Consider the following 18,605-nt stretch of genomic DNA (forward strand, 5'->3'; position numbering starts at 1 on the left):
GCCTGGAAAATCCCATGGATGGAGGAACCTGGTAGGCTGGAGTCCATGGGGTCGCAAAGAGTCGGACACGACTGAGCGACTTCACTTTGAAGGATAATTCCAGTCAAAGCTGATGCGGGTAATACTCTGAACCGTATACTGTCCATAGACGCCAGTGAGCACCTTCTCTATGTCATCACGGGAGGCAGCAAAAGTGTTGTCTAATTTCCTTTCAAAATGGATGAACGTCCTAGGTCAGTGCATATGAGCAAAGATTGAAGGTATTTCGTGTAGGAGCAGTGGATTCTTATAATGTGTTCACCGTGCTGTAGGAGCAATTCCTGAGTTATCCCACCTGGGTCTCTCTATTTCTCACTCCAGGAGGAGCTGTATCTCACCTGGATACTGAGAAGAAGGGGGAGCTTTGAAGGTCCAGTATCTGGGTGACACCCCAAATCCCAGGTCCTCAACTTCCCATCACCAGCAAGGGGGCAGCCTGTCACTGCAGCATAAGCCCATGATACATGACACTGAGACCTGAGACAGGCTTCCTGGTCTTTGGTCTCCCTGCTCTGCCGATTTCAGGCTCTGTGATTTGGGGCTTGTTAGCCAGCCTCTTTAGTCTCAGTTTGCTCACCTGCAAAATGGGAGTGATTTTGAGGAGCAGTCACTGAGATCTTCAATCAGGAGAGCTCCTCAAGATGCCCAGTCACTATGACCCTCAGGAGGTGCAGCTGGTCTCACAGCTCAGAATGGGGAGCTGACCCCAGGCCCAGCATTTGCAGCCCCAGTCACTGCACTAGGCCAGGTGGGGGGACCTGAAGCAGGTGACCCCTATCTGTGATTTTCCCCCAGCTCAGTGCCTGTCCTGCAGCCTACCTCCTCACCTGGCCTCGCCGACACTCTGGCCCCCATGGTGCCCACTGCACTGGCCCATTCCCTCTTCCCAGGTCCCTGGGACCCTGTAAATGCAGAGCAAATATCTACCCCAGACTTTGAGCAAAGCTGGCACTCAACCATTAGGGGAAGACCCTGGAGTTGCTGACTCTACGCTTCTAGTGTTCAATCAGTGGTCCACTCTGACCCTCCTTCCTTTTCTGTTTGAAACTAACCTGGGCAGAACTTGCCCTGCTTTCCCATAGGCATCCTCAAACTGAGAGATAATTTCCAGTTGAGCTGAGTTGGGGTTAAAAGTAGACAGTGGGGAGAAGCACCCCTCCCTTTCGGTCATCCCAGGAAGCAGAGGCCGGACTTGCAGGAGGAGAGCGGAGGGGACAGGGCTGGGGTGCAGGGGAGGAAACAGCAGAGGAAGAGGGAGAGACCTCAGCTGACTCAGGAGACATCAGCACCCCAGTGAGGGTGCTGGGAGGAGGGACCAGCCCCCTCCCCAGGTTCCCAAGACTGGGGCAGGGGCTGGGATGCAGTGAGGGGCTCCAAGCCCTGCTCATCTCACCTCTTGATTAGGCCCAGAGGACCTATGAACACTTGAATCCCAATGATATCATTTTGGAAGTCTCTAGAGGTACTGAAATAGGTACCTCCTCCAGGCCCAAATGTCTCTATTAGATGAAAGAACCAGGTGGGGAAGAGAAAAAAATAAGCACACAGTGATGTGTTGGCTGTTTCTGCCCAGAGGAGGACACAGCCCCTCAGACGAGGGGACAGGCCTGAGAGCAGAGTCCATCTGTGACAAGGCCCAGACCCCAGCCCTGGACGGAGGGAGGGGAGGGGGGGGGCCTCCAGAGGGATGGGCAGGGGGGACCCCAAGCCAGACTTACCCCCTGCCCAGTAGGTGGGGCTCCACAGAAGGGCGAGGGTCAGCCATAGCAGCATGGCTTCTGGCTGGAGAGTCAAGGGCTCCTGGGGAGAAGAGGACAGGCCATCCGATCTCAGAGAGGGGCCTCCCCTGACCTCGTGGGCCCAAGCATGGCGGGGGGCGGGCCTTACCGGGCCTGCAGAGTCCTGTGGTCCTGTCCTGGTGCTGGGAGTCTGGTGCCTGGGCACCCTCCTCTGGGCCCTTTATACCCTCCTGAGCCGTGTGCCCGCCTGGCAGGAGGAACGGTCAAGGGGCCAGTGGGACAGGAAGGAGCTGGGGAGGGCTCTTCCTGGGGGAATCCGCAGAGCCATCCGGGGGAGGGGACGTGCTGTTTACTGCCTTGGCCTCGTGGTCACCACAAACAACACGTGACTCTAGGGGCATTTTACTGTCACCTCTGGGTTTCCCATCTGGACTCTGCACCAGACCCTGACTTCAGCCATGGCGAGGTGTCTTGAGAGCCCTACCCAGTTTGAGCAAACAGGGTTCAACCCCTCGGCTGCTTCAGCATAGCTGCCCCCAGCAGCTTCACGGGGCTCAGGACTCCTTCCTCGTGCAGAACCCGCTTCAGGGCCTCACTTGGGCCTGGGCAGAGCCTTATGTGCCCTGGGCTTTCCCCTCCAACCCTCAGAGCTGCAGCGGACAGCTCAGTTCTGAGGGCCTGTGGCAGGTGGTAGAGACAGCCTGGGCCTGGCCCTCCATGGCCTGTCACTGGAAGACGCCTGTCACCTTTCCTTTGAGCTGGGTCTGGTGTAGCTGGGGATGAACTGGGTCCTGTGGGCTCTGGGATGACTGACAGCAAGGACCCCAGGATAGGAGGGTCACAGTGGTGCTCCAGGTCAGCTCTCCCCAGAGTCCCTGGGGCCAGGCTGAGGGGTCACCTTGTCCTGGAGGGAGTGGGGGGCTTCTCGAGGGCTGGGGATCTGGGGGCTTCATGGTCCAGCAGGTCCAGGCTCCCTGTGACTGGATGGTGCTCAGGCTGTCTGCACAGGCTCCCTGACCATTGGGAAGAGCCACGGGGTCACAGAACTCAACACATGGGTCACTGTGGGCGTGGAGTTGGAGCCTGTCAAGTCTGAACCCACACTTTCCTCCTCCCTGGCCCCTCTTTGGGCAGCTCAGGTCACCCACGTGTCTCAATTGCCCCCCTGTTATATGCGGGAAGCAATAGCCCCTCCTCACAGGGGTTGTGAGATTTCAGTGACACCCTTCTCCACCCAGGGTGAATGCCGGGGTCTTACCCCTGTGGGCAGGGGCGCAGGTTTTCATTTGAGCAGACTTCACCTGCATATCTGAGGTTATTGATATTTCTCCCGGCAATCTTGATTCCAGCTTGTGCTTCTTCCAGCCCAGTGTTTCTCATGATGTACTCTGCATAGAAGTTAAATAAGTAGGGTGACAATATACAGTCCTGACGTACTCCTTTTCCTATTTGGAACCAGTCTGTTGTTCCATGTCCAGTTCTAACTGTTGCTTCCTGACTTGCATACAAATGTCTCAAGAGGCAGATCAGGTGGTCTGGTATTCCCATCTCTTTCAGAATTTTCCACAGTTTATTGTGATCCACACAGTCAAAGGCTTTGGCATAGTCAATAATGCAGAAATAGATGTTTTTCTGGAACTCTCTTGCTTTTTCGACGATCCAGCAGATGTTGGCAATTTGGTCTCTGGTTCCTCTGCCTTTTCTAAAACCAGCTTGAACATCAGGAAGTTCATGGTTCACGTATTGCTGAAGCCTGGCTTGGAGAATTTTGAGCATTACTTTACTAGCGTGTGAGATGAGTGCAATTGTGCGGTAGTTTGAGCATTCTTTGGCATTGCCTTTCTTTGGGATTGGAATGAAAACTGACCTTTTCCAGTCCTGTGGCCACTGCTGAGTTTTCCAAATTTGCTGGCATATTGAGTGCAGCACTTTCACAGCATCATCTTTCAGGATTTGAAATAGCTCAACTGGAATTCCATCACCTCCACTAGCTTTGTTCGTAGTGATGCTTTCTAAGGCCCACTTGACTTCACATTCAAGGATATCTGGCTCTAGGTGAGTGATCACACCATTGTGATTATCTGGGTCATGAAGATCTTTTTTGTACAGTTCTTCTGTGTATTCTTGCCACCTCTTCTTAATATCTTCTGCTTCTGTTAGGTCCATACCATTTCTGTCCTTTATCGAGCCCATCTTTGCATGAAATGTTCCCTTGGTATCTCTAATTTTCTTGAAGAGATCTCTAATCTTTCCCATTCTGTTGTTTTCCTCTATTTCTTTGCATTGATCACCGAGGAAGGCTTTAGAAAGTGAAGAAGAACTAAAAAGCCTCTTGATGAAGGTGAAAGAGGAGAGTGAAAAAGTTGGCTTAAAACTCAACATTCAGAAAACGAAGATCATGGCATTTGGTCCCATCACTTCATGGGAAATAGATAGGGAAACAGTGTCAGACTTTATTTTTTGGGGCTCCAAAATCACTGCAGATGGTGACTGCAGCCATGAAATTAAAAGACGCTTACTCCTTGGAAGAAAAGTTATGACCAACCTAGATAGCATATTGAAAAACAGAGACATTACTTTGCCAACAAAGGTCCGTCTAGTCAAGGCTATGGTTTTTCCAGTGGTCACGTATGGATGTGAGAGTTGGACTGTGAAGAAAGCTGAACGCCGAAGAATTGATGCTTTTGAACTGTGGTGTTGGAGAAGACTCTTGAGAGTCGCTTGGACTGCAAGGAGATCCAACCAGTCCATTCTAAAGGAGATCAGCCCTGGGATTTCTTTGGAAGGAATGATGCAGCTGAAACTCCAGTACTTTGGCCACCTCATACGAAGAGCTGACTCATTGGAAAAGACTCTGATGCTGGGAGGGATTGGGGGCAGGAGGAGAAGGGGACGACAGAGGATGAGATGGCTGGATGGCATCACTGACTCGATGGACGTGAGTCTGAGTGAACTCTGGGAGTTGGTGATGGACAGGGAGGCCTGGCGTGCTGTGATTCATGGGGTCACAAAGAGTCGAACACGACTGAGGGACTGAACTGAACTCCCAAGTAAGTGAGAGGCAGGCAGGTGTGACCATGAAAAATGTTGAGGTAATGAGACTCTTTTATGTCTTTATAGATATGTGTGATATACATGCCTATATACAGGTTATACAATTGTACTGAACTAAATACACACACACAAATGAGCACCACTTATTTATTTTATAGCTAATAATTTGTACCTCTTAATCTCCTTTCCCCATGTTGCCTTTCCCCATCCTTCTCCCCACTGGTAACCACTGCTTTGTTCTCTGTATCTGTGAGTCCGTTTCTGTTTTGATATATTAAATATTCGTTCACAATTAAAAAAAAAAAAGAAATGATGCTAAAGCTGAAACTCCAGTACTTTGGCCACCTCATGGGAAGAGTTGACTCATTGGAAAAGACTCTGATGCTGGGAGGGATTGGGGACAGGAGGAGAAGGGGACGACAGAGGATGAGATGGCTGGATGGCATCACTGACTCGATGGATGTGAGTCTGAGTGAACTCCAGGAGTTGGTGATGGACAGGGAGGCCTGGCGTGCTGCAATTCACGGGGTCACAAAGAGTCGGACACGACTGACCGACTGAACTGAACTGAAGGTTAGGAATGGCAGACCTGTCCGTAAGTTACCAGTTCCATGAACGGAGGAGTCCTCGCCACAGGGGAATCTACACGGCCCGGAGAGGGAGTGGACCCCAGGCTGTGCTGATACATTGCCTTAGGACAGGCTGGGCAGAGGCTAGAGCATCCAAGCTCCCACGTGGTGGCAAGGAGAAGGGGCGCAGAGCACGGCCTGGTGTGTGCACAGCCTCTCTCTCTGGAAATGCAGGCCACCAGGAACAGGGGACCCCGGCTTCACTAGGTGGTAGTGTGGGGGCTGTGTCGGGGTGAAGTCCCTGTCCAGCTGCCACCTGCCTACTTACATCAGGTCCCTAGGCCAGGGACCAGCACACTATGGCTTGAAGGTAAACTCCCATTGTCTACCTATTTTTGCACAACCAGTAAGCTCAGACTGCACATGTGCTAAGTGGCTTCAGTCATGTCCGACTTTTGCAACCCCATGGGCTGTAGCCTGCCAGGCCCCTCTTATCCATGGGATTCTCCAGGCAAGAATATGAGAGTGGGTTGCCATGCCCTCCTCCAGGGGCCCTTCCCCACCGAGGGATCAAACCGGCATCTCCTGCATTGGAGGCAGATTTTTTACCACTAGTGCCACCTGGGAAGCCTGAGCTCGGAATACTTTTCATCTATTTATACTGTTAGAAAAAAATTCCCACTGAGGAAACCAGAAGGGAAAGAGACACGTGTACCCCAATGTTCATCGCAGCACTGTTTATAATAGCCAGGACATGGAAGCAACCTAGATGTCCATCAGCAGATGAATGGATAAGAAAGCTGTGGTACATATACACAATGGAGTATTACTCAGCCATTAAAAAGAATACATTTGAATCAGTTCTAATGAGGTGGATGAAACTGGAGACTATTATACAGAGTGAAGTAAGCCAGAAGGAAAAACATAAATACAGTATACTAACGCATGTATATGGAATTTAGAAAGATGGTAACGATAACCCTGTGTACGAGACAGCAAAAGAGACACTGATGTATAGAACAGTCTTATGGACTCTGTGGGAGAGGGTGGGAAGATTTGGGAGAATGTCATTGAAACATGTGAAATGTCATGTATGAAACGAGATGCCAGTCCAGGTTCAGTGCACGATGCTGGATGCTTGGGGCTGGTGCGCTGGGAAGGCCCAGGGGGATGGTATGGGGAGGTTGGGAGGGAGGAGGGTTCAGGATGGGGAGCATGTGATTTTTTTTTAAAATATTTAATAAACTTAATAAAAAAAAAAAAAAAGAAAAAAATTCCAAGAAAAATTGTGACAAGTAAAAATCTCTAAATTTCCAACATCATTCGTTGCCCATTTACGTGCATTCTTGTCCATTCATGGAGATGTCACCTGGGGCTGTGTTCCCAGTGCAGAGGCACGGGGAGAGTTCTGACAGAGACTCTGTGGCCCAGAACACTAACCCCTGTGGCCCATCACTCACAGAATCAGGATTTCTGGGGGACCCCTCTTCCCCACCCAGGGCCAGAGGCAGCTCTGTTCATGGTGCTGACTGCAGGGAGGTGGCGGGCATATCAACCAGCCTTTGTGAGAGGGCAGAAGGCACTTTTTCTGTTAAGCTGCCAGTTGGGGGCCTTCCTTCTCTCTGCAGGCTGCCAGGGTTTGAGCCCAGATGGATGGTCTATCTGGACTGGGACAAGGAAGCAGTACCCGAAATGGGAGACAGAGGAAGAGACGGTTGCTAGTCTAGTCAAGGCGGGGATGGGTAAAGGGCACAGGGAGGCACATTTTCACAGAGTGCATGAGCATGGTTATAAGGGATGCCCGTGCACACGTGTGAGCTCAAGAGGCACCACAGGCTCACGGGTGGATATCTCCTCAAACACATACCCCTGCCACCTCTCCCAACTACCGGAGCTCGCAGGTGTGACTTCTATCAGAGGGCATATGAAGCTTGCCTGTCTTGCTGATGCAGAGTTGTTGGAGACCATTGCCAAGATCAATGAACTCCTTTGATTGCAACAGACTGATATTCTCTCATTTATTCTCTGGTGAGTAGCTGGAATTCATCCATCGAGAGTCAATTTTGGGGGCTTCCCTGGTGCTCCAGTGGTTAATAATGTGTCGAGCAATGCAGCGGTCAGCCCTGGTCCGGGAAGATCCCACATGACTTGGGACGGCTAAGCCTGGGAGCCACAACTACTGAAGCCCACGTGCTGGAGCCTGTGCTCAGCAACAAGAGACACCACTGCAGGGAGAAACCCAGGAACAGCAACTAGAGAGCAGCCCCGCTCGCCCCGCAGGAGAAAGATCACGTGCAGCGACGAAGATGCAGCCTAGCAGGAATATATGAAAATTAATTAATTTAAGAAAAGCCAGTTTTTCTTTTGTATTTACTATTCTTGAGCTACGGATTATGTACTATAGGAAAGGCAGAAAGTGCTTGATCATTGATTTATTTCTATTTACCAATTTTCCAAATAGTGATTTTATTCCCTTGGCTTACTCCACAGATAACAAATGAAGGATTGTTGTGGAGTCACTGTGAACTCAGGGGTTTCTACATGCTGTGAGCCGCAGTTTTCTGGGGTGAAGGAAGCCAGGAGGTGGCCAGTCCACAGGGACACCTTGCAGGCCCTGGATGGGGCTGGGGGCTGGGGTGGCCGCCCCTGAGCAAGGAGTGGGGACCTCCCTGCCCCCTGGACTCCTGGTGACAAGCTGCCTGCAGGATGATGGTGCTTCCACATCCATTCTGGGGAGGCCCCACCAGCTCCACTGACCCTGGTCCCTCAGAGGGACTGGCTGCAGTCTCAGCCTGGTTTCCAGCTTCCCATCCCTCCAGGGGCCCCTCCAGGGAGGCCGGGAAGATTGTGGGGCACCAAGGGGCCCCGGAAGAACCGTGGCCTGCTGGGCACCCTGAGCTGGACTGCTTCTTCCAGGGGGTGGGATGGGTGGAGGGTGGCCACGGGCTCCTTACCTCGCCCGCTGACCTGTGTCTGTTCCCTCCTGGGTCTTTATTGATTGGTTGATTTGCATGGCAGGAAACAGCTGGGCTTCTTTAACCAGGAGGTGTCGTCAGCAAGAGTCAAGGGCGAGTCTCCACCTGTGGCCCCGGACCCCGAGCTCAGCCCAGGACGCAGGTCAGGAAGCAGACCTGACTCGCCTTGTTTTCTGTTGATGCTGCTCTTCCTGTGGTCACTGTGGGGTTGTCGCTCTGCTGCTGGCATGGTTGTTACTGCGTGGCTGCCGTTGTGTTGCTGGGGTTGTGCTGTCAGCACTGCTGCTGGGTTGTTGTGGTGGTGGCTGTGCCCTTGCGGCTCCGGTGAGGACAGCCCCTCAGCCCTGCTGTGAGGCTGGTGGGCCAGGAGCCCGGCCCCGCCTCCCTGTCCCCGGCATGACGTGGGGGCCACTGCTCCATCCCCCTGTGGGACTTGGATCCTGGCAGGACTGTGAGCTAGGAATCAGGCTGCCTGGGCCACACTGGCCTGGTGTCCACACCCACGTGCCCACCTGCACAGACAGGAAGGGGGACCAGGCAGGGTCGCTTCAGGCACCCCCGGGGTCCCCGCTGTGACCCTCCTGCAGCCCTGCTGGCCTTACTCTTCCTGGCACCCTGGGAGCCCTGAGTGACGGAGTCCAGACTCACACTCTGGTGGGGACTGCAGTCCAGGAGACTCGACAGTGATAGAAAACCTGCGTCTCAACGGGGCTCTGAAGGAGGCAGCCGGCGCGGGAGACCGTCACAGGGACTCTGGCTGTGGTGAGTCCTGGACCAGCCGGTCACCACTGAAGCCAACACCCCATGTGTAGTGCACGTCTGTGTGTGTGTGTGTATGTGTCTGTATGTCTGTGTGTGTGTGTGTGTGTGTCTGTGCATGTGTCTCTGTGTGTGTCTGTGTAAGTGTGTGTCTCTGTGTGTGTTTATGCGTGTCTCTGTGTGTGTCTGTGTGTGGGTGTGTGTCTCTGTGTGTGTGTGAGTCTGTGTGTGTCTATGTGTGTGTCCCTCAGACCCCGCACTCTTGTCGGCAGCAAGGAGCAGAAATCGCTCAGCTCCCAGGCTCCCTCCGCCCCCACCCCGCCTCCCGCTGTGTCAACAGTGAGTGAGGAGGAAGGAGCCAGAACCTCAGACCCCGCAGCCCGACCTTGGCCAGGAACCAGACTCCAGCCCTTTTGTCTTCTTTCTCCACAGCTTCCGGGGGTGTTTGCAGAGGATTCGGAAGACTGACACTTGTGCTTATAGAATCCACCCCAGCCCCGGCCTGGAAAACAGACAAAGAGGGTTCTCTTGGGGCCCGTGGGGGGTCTCCTGGGGGTGGAGGGAGCCCCACCTCCAGCAGCTCCCCTTGGCCCCGGCTGCAGGGCTGAATGTCTCTCAAGGCCCCGGGGCTGGCCGGCCCCTGCGCTCTGACGGGTGTCTGGTGGCCCAGGACGAGGGCCACAGTCCAGGGACAGGACAGGGCAGGAGCCGGGCGCTGCACTGGTCAGTGCTGTGGAGGAGAAACAGCTCACAGCACACACTCGAGGACCCTGCATGGCTCAGCTGGGATGTGGGTAAGGAAGGGGTTAGAGGCCCTGGAATGTTCCAAAGGCCGCGAGGCTGACGTCTGACCACGGACCAGATGAGGGGCAGGAGCCAAGCCCAGGATAAGCCGCCCGTCCCTCAGCCTGGACCCCAGGGCTCAGGTGTGGCACATGCCTGGTCTCTGAACTTTCTAGGACCGCTGAGAAGGAGCTCACGGGCACCAGGCTGGCTCTGCCAAAGGCCTCGGGCGTCTTGGCCCCGAGTTCCCAGAGCAGCAGCAGGAACCCTGCAGGGAGCCCTGGGCCATGGGAGTCTGCAGCTCGTGGGCACGTGGGCTGCGGGGACACAGGAAGGGGCATCTCTCCCCAGAGGGCACCAGATGGACCCTGGACGGACATCTGAATGTGGGGCAGAGAGGTGGGGGGGTTAAATCCCACAGCTCACTGGGTCAAGCACGCCAACTCTCCTGAAGATAGGAGAGGAATACCCCTCTGAGAGGTGCTGTGAGGATTAAATGAGATCACACTTGTGAAACCCCTGGGCATTAGGCCTGACCCCACGGGGGTTCAGGATCAATGGTAGTCTTCCTTCCATCCATCCATCCATCCATCCATCCACTACTGCAGGAATAAATCAAATCACAGGAGAACTGCTCACACACACACGAAACTCTTCAACAGAAGTAGCTTCCACCAGCAGCACTCATGAGGGGATCAGAGTCCTTGTGAAGGAGACAGCAGAGAGCTGCCTATGTCTGCCCAGTGAGGACGCAGAGAGAAAGCCACCATCTGCAGGGCAGGAAGAGAGCTCCCCGGGGATGGGGGCTTGCTGTTTATGTGTGCATGGTGTATACATGTGGAGGAGCGTGTGCAAGCTCCTGTTGTCAGAGAGCTGGCAGCTGTGTGTGTTTGAAGTGGATCCGCTGATGAGCCTGCAGTATCTTTTGAGCTCCCGTGTGCATCCCTTATAGCTATGTGCCTGTGCTCCAGGAAAACGCACCCCCCGTGCCTTCGGTTAAGTCCTGTCTGCCCCTTCTTGTCCAGGCTGGCAGCTAACATTTCCTCCAACTCCCACCCTGGGTACTGCATCCTGGAATCCCAGCCAGACAGACCTTCCTTCTGAGCTCACACCCTGGCAGTCTGCAGAGAGAAGGAAGCCTCCTGACTGGCAGCTTTAGCAGAAGCGCCTGCCGCTGGGCTGGGCACGAACACAAGCCCCTGGTGCCGCCTCTGGGCCCCTCCTCCAGCAGCTTTGCCTGTAGGGCTCCTAGGCCTCCTGTGTCTCCATCTCCCCAGGAGGATCTGGGCTCCGGGAGGGCTTCTCTACCCCTGCAGAGAGGGGCCTCCCCTCTCTTGTTTTGGAAGTCTCTGCTGCTGCTGCTGCTACGTCGCTTCAGTTGTGTCCGACTCTACACGACCCCAGAGACGGCAACCCACCACGCTCCCCCGTCCCTGGGATTCTCCAGGCAAGAACACTGGAGTGGGTTGCCATTTCCTTCTCCAATGCACAAAAGTGAAAAGTGAAAGTGAAGTCTCTCAGCCGTGTCTGACTCCCAGCAACCCCATGGACTGCAGCCCACCAGGCTCCTCTGTCCATGGGATTTTCCAGGCGAGGGTACTGGACTGGTTTGCCATTGCCGAAGTGTTAAAATAGGTACCTTCTCCAAGCCCAAATGTCTCATATGAAAAAACCAGGTGGGGAAGAGAAGAAAAATAAACAGTGACATGTTGGCTATTTCTGCCCAGAGGAGGACACAGCCCTTCCGCAGCCCAGAGGCATCACAGGGATGGAGGCCTCTGGGGGTGTGTGCGGAGCTCTGGAGCACAGGTGAGGGCCTCACTTTTGCCACGGGAGTCAGGGGGGCCTGAGCTCTAAGGAGCCTGTCCAGGGGGGCCAGTGCAGGCCCAGAAGGAGGGGCCAGCTTCTAGACAAAGATGCCCTCTGCTCCCTTCTCCCCACAAAGGTGGGTTTTTATATGAAGCCACCCCTTCCCTGATAGCTCAGTTGGTGAAGAATCTGCCTGCAATGCAGGAGACCCCGGTTTGACACCTGGGTCGGGAAGACCCCTGGGAAGGGATAGGCTACCCACTCCAGTATTCTGGGGTTTCCCTTGTGGCTCAGCTGGTAAAGAATCCACCAGCAATGCAGAGAGACACAGGTTTGATCTCTAAATTGGGAAGATCCCCAGGAGAAGGAAATAGCAACACACTCCAGTATTTTTGCTTGAAAAACCCCATACACAGAGGAGGCTAGCAGGCTACAGACCATGGTTTCAAAAAGAGCTGGATACGACTTAGCAACTAAAAAGACAAAAAAGAGAAAAAAGGGCACTATCTTGAGTGATTGCCAAGTCTGCTCAAAGGAAAACCGGCGCCCCTGCCCACAGGGGTAAGACCCCGGCGTTCACCCTGGGTGGAGAAGGTGTCACTGAAATCTCACAACCCCTGCGAGGAGGGGCTATTGCTTCCCGCATATAACAGGGGGGCAATTGAGACACGTGGGTGACCTGAGCTCCCAAAGGGGGGCCAGGGAGGAGGGAAGTGGGGGTTCAGACTTGACAGGCTCCAACTCCATGCCCACAGTCACCCCTGTGTTGAGTTCTGTGACCCCGTGACTCTTCCCAATGGTCGGGGAGGCTGTGCAGACAGCCTGAGCACCATCCAGTCACAGGGAGCCTGGACCTGCTGGACCATGAGGCCCCCAGATCCCCAGCCCTCGAGAAGCCCCCCACTCCCTCCAGGACAAGGTGACCCCTCAGCCTGGCCCCAGGGACTCTGGGGAGAGCTGACCTGGAGCACCACTGTGACCCTCCTATCCTGGGGTCCTTGCTGTCAGTCATCCCAGAGCCCATGGGGCCCAGTTCATCCCCAGCTACACCAGACCCAGCTCAAAGGAAAGGTGACAGGCGTCTTCCAGTGACAGGCCATGGAGGGCCAGGCCCAGGCTGTCTCTACCACCTGCCACAGGCCCTCAGAACTGAGCTGTCCGCTGCAGCTCTGAGGGTTGGAGGGGAAAGCCCAGGGCACATAAGGCTCTGCCCAGGCCCAAGTGAGGCCCTGAAGCGGGTTCTGCACGAGGAAGGAGCCCTGAGCCCCATGAAGCTGCTGGGGGCAGCTATGCTGAAGCAGCCGAGGGGTTGAACCCTGTTTGCTCAAACTGGGTAGGGCTCTCAAGACACCTTGCCATGGCTGAAGTCAGGGTCTGGTGCAGAGTCCAGATGGGAAACCCAGAGGTGACAGTAAAATGCCCCTAGAGTCACGTGTTGTTTGTGGTGACCACGAGGCCAAGGCAGTAAACAGCACGTCCCCTCCCCCGGATGGCTCTGCAGATTCCCCCAGGAAGAACCCTCCCCCATTCCTTCCTGTCCCACTGGCCCCTTGACCGTTCCTCCTGCTGGGGGGCCACACGGTCCAAGGACCCAGAGGAGGGTGCCCAGGCACCAGACTCCCAGCACCAGGACAGGACAACAGGACTCTGCAGGCCCGGTAAGGCCCGCCCCCCGCCATGCTTGGGCCCACGAGGTCAGGGGAGGCCCCTCTCTGAGATCGGATGGCCTGTCCTCTTCTCCCCAGGAGCCCTTGACTCTCCAGCCAGAAGCCATGCTGCTATGGCTGACCCTCGCCCTTCTGTGGAGCCCCACCTACTGGGCAGGGGGTAAGTCTGGCTTGGGGTCCCCCCTGCCCATCCCCCTGGAGGCCCCCCTCCATCCCCTCCCTCCGTCCAGGGCTGGGGTCTGGGCCTTGTCACAGACGGACTTGCTCTCAGGACTGTTCCCTCATCTGAGGGGCTTAGTCCTCCTCTGGGCAGAAACATGTCACTGGGTGTTAATTTTTTTCTCTTCCCCACCTGGTTCTTTCATATAACAGAGACATTTGGGCCTGGAGGAGGTACCTATTTCCATACCTCTAGAGACTTCCAAAATAATGTCACCGGGATTCGAGTATTTACGGGTCGTTTTGGCTGTGTTAGAAGGTGAGTAGGAGCAGTGAACCATGAACTTCCAGATATTCAAGCTGGTTTTAGAAAAAGCAGAGGAACCAGAGATCAAATTGCCAACATTCGCTGGATCATCGAAAAAGCAAGAGAGTTTCAGAAAAACATCTGTATCTGCTTTCTTGACTATGCCAAAGCCTTTGACTGTGTGGATCACAATAAACTGTGGAAAATTCTAAAAGAGATAGGAATACCAGACCACTTGACCAGCCTCTTGAGAAACCTACAAGCGGGTCAGGAAGCAACAGTTAGAACTGGACATGGAACAACAGACTGGTTCCAAATAGGAAAAGGAGTACATCAAGGCTGTATATTGTCAGCCTGCTTATTTAACTTCTATGTAGAGTACATCATGAGAAACGCTGGGCTGGAGGAAGCACAAGCTGGAATCAAGATTGCTGGGAGAAATATCAATAACCTCAGATATGCAGATGACACCACCCTTATGGCAGAAAATGAAGAGGAACTAAAGAGCCTCTTGATGAAAGTGAAAGGGAAGAGTGAAAAACTTGGCTTAAAGCTCATTCAGAAAACTAAGATCATGGTATCTGGTCCCATCACCTCATGGCAAATAGATGGGGAAACAGTGGCTGACTTTGTTTGTCTGGGCTCCAAAATCACTGTCAATGGTGACTGCAGCCATGAAATTAAAAGACGCTTACTCCTTGGAAGGAAAGTTGTGACCAACCTAGACAGCATATTAAAAAGCAGAGATGTTACTTTGTCAACAAAGGTCTGTCTAGTCAAGGCTATGGTTTTTCCAGTGGTCATGTATGGATGTGAGAGTTGGACTATGAAGAACGCTGAGTGCTGAAGAATTGATGCTTTTGAACTGTGGTGTTGGAGAAGACTCTTGAGAGTCCCTTGGACTGCAAGGAGATCCAACCAGTCCATCCGAAAGGAGATCAGTCCACGGTGTTCATTGGAAGGACTGATGTTAAAGCTGAAACTCCAATCCTTTAGCCACCTGATGCGAAGAGCAGACTCATTGGAAAGACCCTGATGCTGGGAAAGATTGAAGGCAGGAGGAGAAGGGGACAACAGACGATGAGATGGTTAGATGGCATCACTGACTCAATGGGCATGAGTTTGGGTAAACTCTAGGAGTTGGTGATGGACAGGGAGGCCTTGCATGCTGTGGTTCATGGGGTCGCAAAGAGTCGGACACGACTGAGTGACTGAACTGACTGAGGAGCAGGGCTTGGAGCCCCTCACTGCATCCCAGCCCCTGCCCCAGTCTTGGGAACCTGGGGAGGGGGCTGGCCCCTCCTCCCAGCACCCTCACTGGGGTGCTGATGTCTCCTGAGTAAGCTGAGGTCTGTCCCTCTTCCTCTGCTGTTTCCTCCCCTGCACCCCAGCCCTGTCCCCTCCGCTCTCCTCCTGCAAGTCCGGCCTCTGCTTCCTGGGATGACCGAAAGGGAGGGGTGCTTCTCCCCACTGTCGCCTTTCAACCCCAACTCAGCTCAGCCAGAAATGGTCTCTCAGTTTGAGAATGCTTATGGGAAAGCAGGGAGAAGGCAATGGCAATCCACTCCAGTGTTCTTGCCTGGAGAATCCCAGGGATGGGGGAGCCTGGTGGGCTGCCCTCAATGGGGTCGCACAGAGTTGGACACGACTGAAGTGACTTAGCAGTATGGGAAAGCAGAAGTTCTGCCCAGGTTAGGGTCAAAGAGAAAAGGAAGGAGGGTCAGAGTGGACCATTGATTGAACACTAGAAGTGTAGAAGCAGCAAGCCCAGGGTCTTCCCCTAATGGTTAAATGGGGGCTTTGCTCCAGGACTAGGGTAGATATTTGCTCTGCATTTATGGGGCCCCAGGGACCCGGGGATAAGGAATGGCCAGAGCAGCAGGCACCATGGGGGCCAGAGTGTGGGCAGGGCCAGAGTGTGGGCAGGGCCAGTGAGGAGGGGACATTCTGGGATGGACACTGAGGTGGGGGAAGGTCACAGAGACGGGTCACCTGCTCCTGGGGCCCCCACCTGGTCTAGTGGGGGCCTGCAAATGCTGGGCCCGGGGTCAGTTCCCCGCTCTGAGACAGGAGACCAGCTGTACCTCCTGAGGATCACGGTGACTGGGCACCTTGGGGAGCTCTCCTGATGGAAGATCTCAATGACTGCTCCCTCAAATCAGTCCCACTTTGCAGATGAGCAAACTGAGGCCTGGAGAGGCTGGTCAACAAGCCCCAAATCACGGAGCCTGAAAGTGGCACGGCAGGGCTTGAGACCCGGAAGCCTGACTCAGGCACCAAAGTCCCGTCAGGGATTATGCTGCCGTGACAGGCTGTCCTTGCTGGTGACGGCGGGGATAGAGGACCCGGGATTGGGGGGGTCTCCAGATCCTTCAAGGCTCCCCCTTCTTCTCACTTTCCAGGTGAGACACGGCTCCTCCTGGAGTCACTTATATGGAGCTGAAGGTCTGAACCCTCAGGAATTCCACCTGCAGAAAGGCGAACACATTACAGGAGTCTCGGCTCCTTCAGGCGTTTCCTCTCCTCCTTGGTCGTTCACACCAACCTACGGCCCTTCATCCGTTTTGGATGTCCACGTGGCCCCTTCTTATCGCCTCCCCTGATGACAGCCAGAAGGAGCTCACTGGAGTCTATGCACAGTATACGGTTCAGAGCATTACCAGCATTGGCTTTGAATGGGGTTATCCTTCAAGTTGAAGGAAATAGCACTTCAACCGAAGAGAAATGACCCCTCTGGGTTCGCAGGGCTGGGCCGTGGGTTACCCTGCTAAGGCCATCTGGCAGGTGGTGGGCACAAGTCACCAGGGACCTGAGTGCAGCCCTGAATCAGAATCCACCAATTAATCCAGCTTCTGCAGCTACAGTGGGTCCAGGGTGCTCCTTGGTCTGGGATGCAAACAAAGCCTTTTGAGCTTGTGGGGACGAGGCCTCCGGGGCGGAGCTTACTGACCAGAGCTGCAGGAGGAGGCAGGAGGGGGTCCGACACCCCAGGGCTGGGTGATTCTGACAGGACGCAGGGCCTGCCCATGCAGACCCCAGCCGATCCCATAATCTCTGAGGATTTGGGGCTCCCAGAGGCCCCATCCCTTGCTCTCTGCTGCAAGCCCATACAGCTGGCCTGAGCTGTCCAGGCTCAATTTCAGGATTCTCTGAGTGTAAGGGGCTTGGGGAAGCCACTCAATCATTCATTCACCCATTCAGAACAGGTATGCACCCTGGCTGGCTACTGGCTCTCTGGACTCTGGAGGAATAGAGAATGGGCCATGCACCCAGCTAGGGTTCCCCATGGGGAATGGATGCAGAAGCAGATGGAGGCAACTGGTGGTTTCATCTGCATTGATAGTGACAGTCTAGCGCCCTGGAAGGACTCAGGCACATGCACAGTTGTGGGTGTGCTTCAGGGAAGCCTTCCTGGAGGAGGCAACATCTGAGCCAAGTTTAAGGGCTGAGTGAGAGCTGGCCAGGTGGGGTTAAGGGAGGGAGGCCTTCCAGGCCAAGAGATCAATACAGGAATGTCCAGAGCCAGGCTTCCCCAGGACCCCACTTCTTGAAAGGCGGGCATCTGTTACAGCCCGAAGGGAAAGGAAAGTAGCCCCTAGGCCTGGGACATTCTCTCAATGCCTCCCTCAGACTGCAGCAGCCTGCCCCTCAGCCATGGTACAGAGGCTATCCTGTCCCCCCTCAACTCCCTGCCTGGCAACCCTAGAGGGACAGGACTTCTGCTTCCCCGCTTGCAGAAGGAGGAAATGGAAGCAGGGGTCCCAGTGGTGCCTGAGGGAGACCCTGCCAGGGTTCCCCCTTCCAGTCTGCGTAGGTGGCACATGGCTGCAGACACCAGCCCAGGTGGCCCCGCGCAGTTTGACTGCCAGCTCACAGTCCGGCCCAGATCCAAGTCCCACCGAGGGGACAGAGCAGAGGCCCCCGTGTCACCCTGGTGACAGGGATGCGGGGCCTGAGCCCCAGGGCCCAGGCCCTGAGCCTGTGGACCTTCTTCTGAGGCCGGGGTTCTGGGCAAATATGTGCTTCCTGGACCCTAGGGTGTGGGGACAGGGCGGGAACATGCCGAAAGAGGGCGGCCGGAAGCCGCTGTTACCTGTTGGAGCCCTTCCAATCACCCAGGGGCCAGAACATGGCCTCCTGAGGGAGGCTGGGCCTGGGGGCTGGGCCGTCCTGTGCGCACCGCAGGCTGGCCTCCCGGGCCCTAAGGGGCATGGTCGCTTCCCGAGGACGCCCGCTGGGACTGGATCTCCGGTTCCTCCCTCCTCCCAGAGTTGGAAGCAGGGGCTCAAGGAGCAAGTACAGGCCCCAGGCGTCCACCTGGGACCAAGGGGCCCTGCTAACCTCACAACCTCTGACCTCAGCTTCATCGGCCCAAGCACGGGCAGAATCCTGGACGCTGGACCAAGGCTCCCAGTCCTACCAGCAAATGTTGCCCCGGGGGATCCACAGTATAGAGCAGGGACCCTGACCCAGTGTACTCCTGGCCTTAGGGTCGGGGTGGGCAGGGGAGAGGGACCCAGGACCCACAGAGAGAACTGTCCTGGGGGCCCCTGCTGGGGAGGTGTTGGCACAAGTCCTGGGCCTGGGGCAAGGGCTGGTGAGGTCAGGTGGGAGACGGAGCTCCACCCTCCTGCCCCTCGAGCCCATCCCCAGCTGACCTGTGGCGGCCATGGTCCTCGGGGGCCCCTTGGTCTCCCGCAGTCTTCCTGGCTTCCTTGGAGGGGTTGCACCCTGGAGGGCCGGGC

General features: G+C 55.1%; 1 pseudogene; it reads right to left on the bottom strand.

The window, feature by feature from the left end:
* Window positions 1-200: 200 nt before the first annotated feature.
* LOC147345616 (pancreatic adenocarcinoma up-regulated factor-like) lies at window positions 201-1,881 on the bottom strand (annotated as a pseudogene).
* Window positions 1,882-18,605: the final 16,724 nt, after the last annotated feature.

This window comes from Bos grunniens, chromosome 25 (assembly GCF_055505025.1).
Source record: "Bos grunniens cultivar Pamir isolate PY7600 chromosome 25, Bosgru_T2T1.0, whole genome shotgun sequence".
In the NCBI taxonomy this organism is placed as follows: domain Eukaryota; kingdom Metazoa; phylum Chordata; class Mammalia; order Artiodactyla; family Bovidae; genus Bos; species Bos grunniens.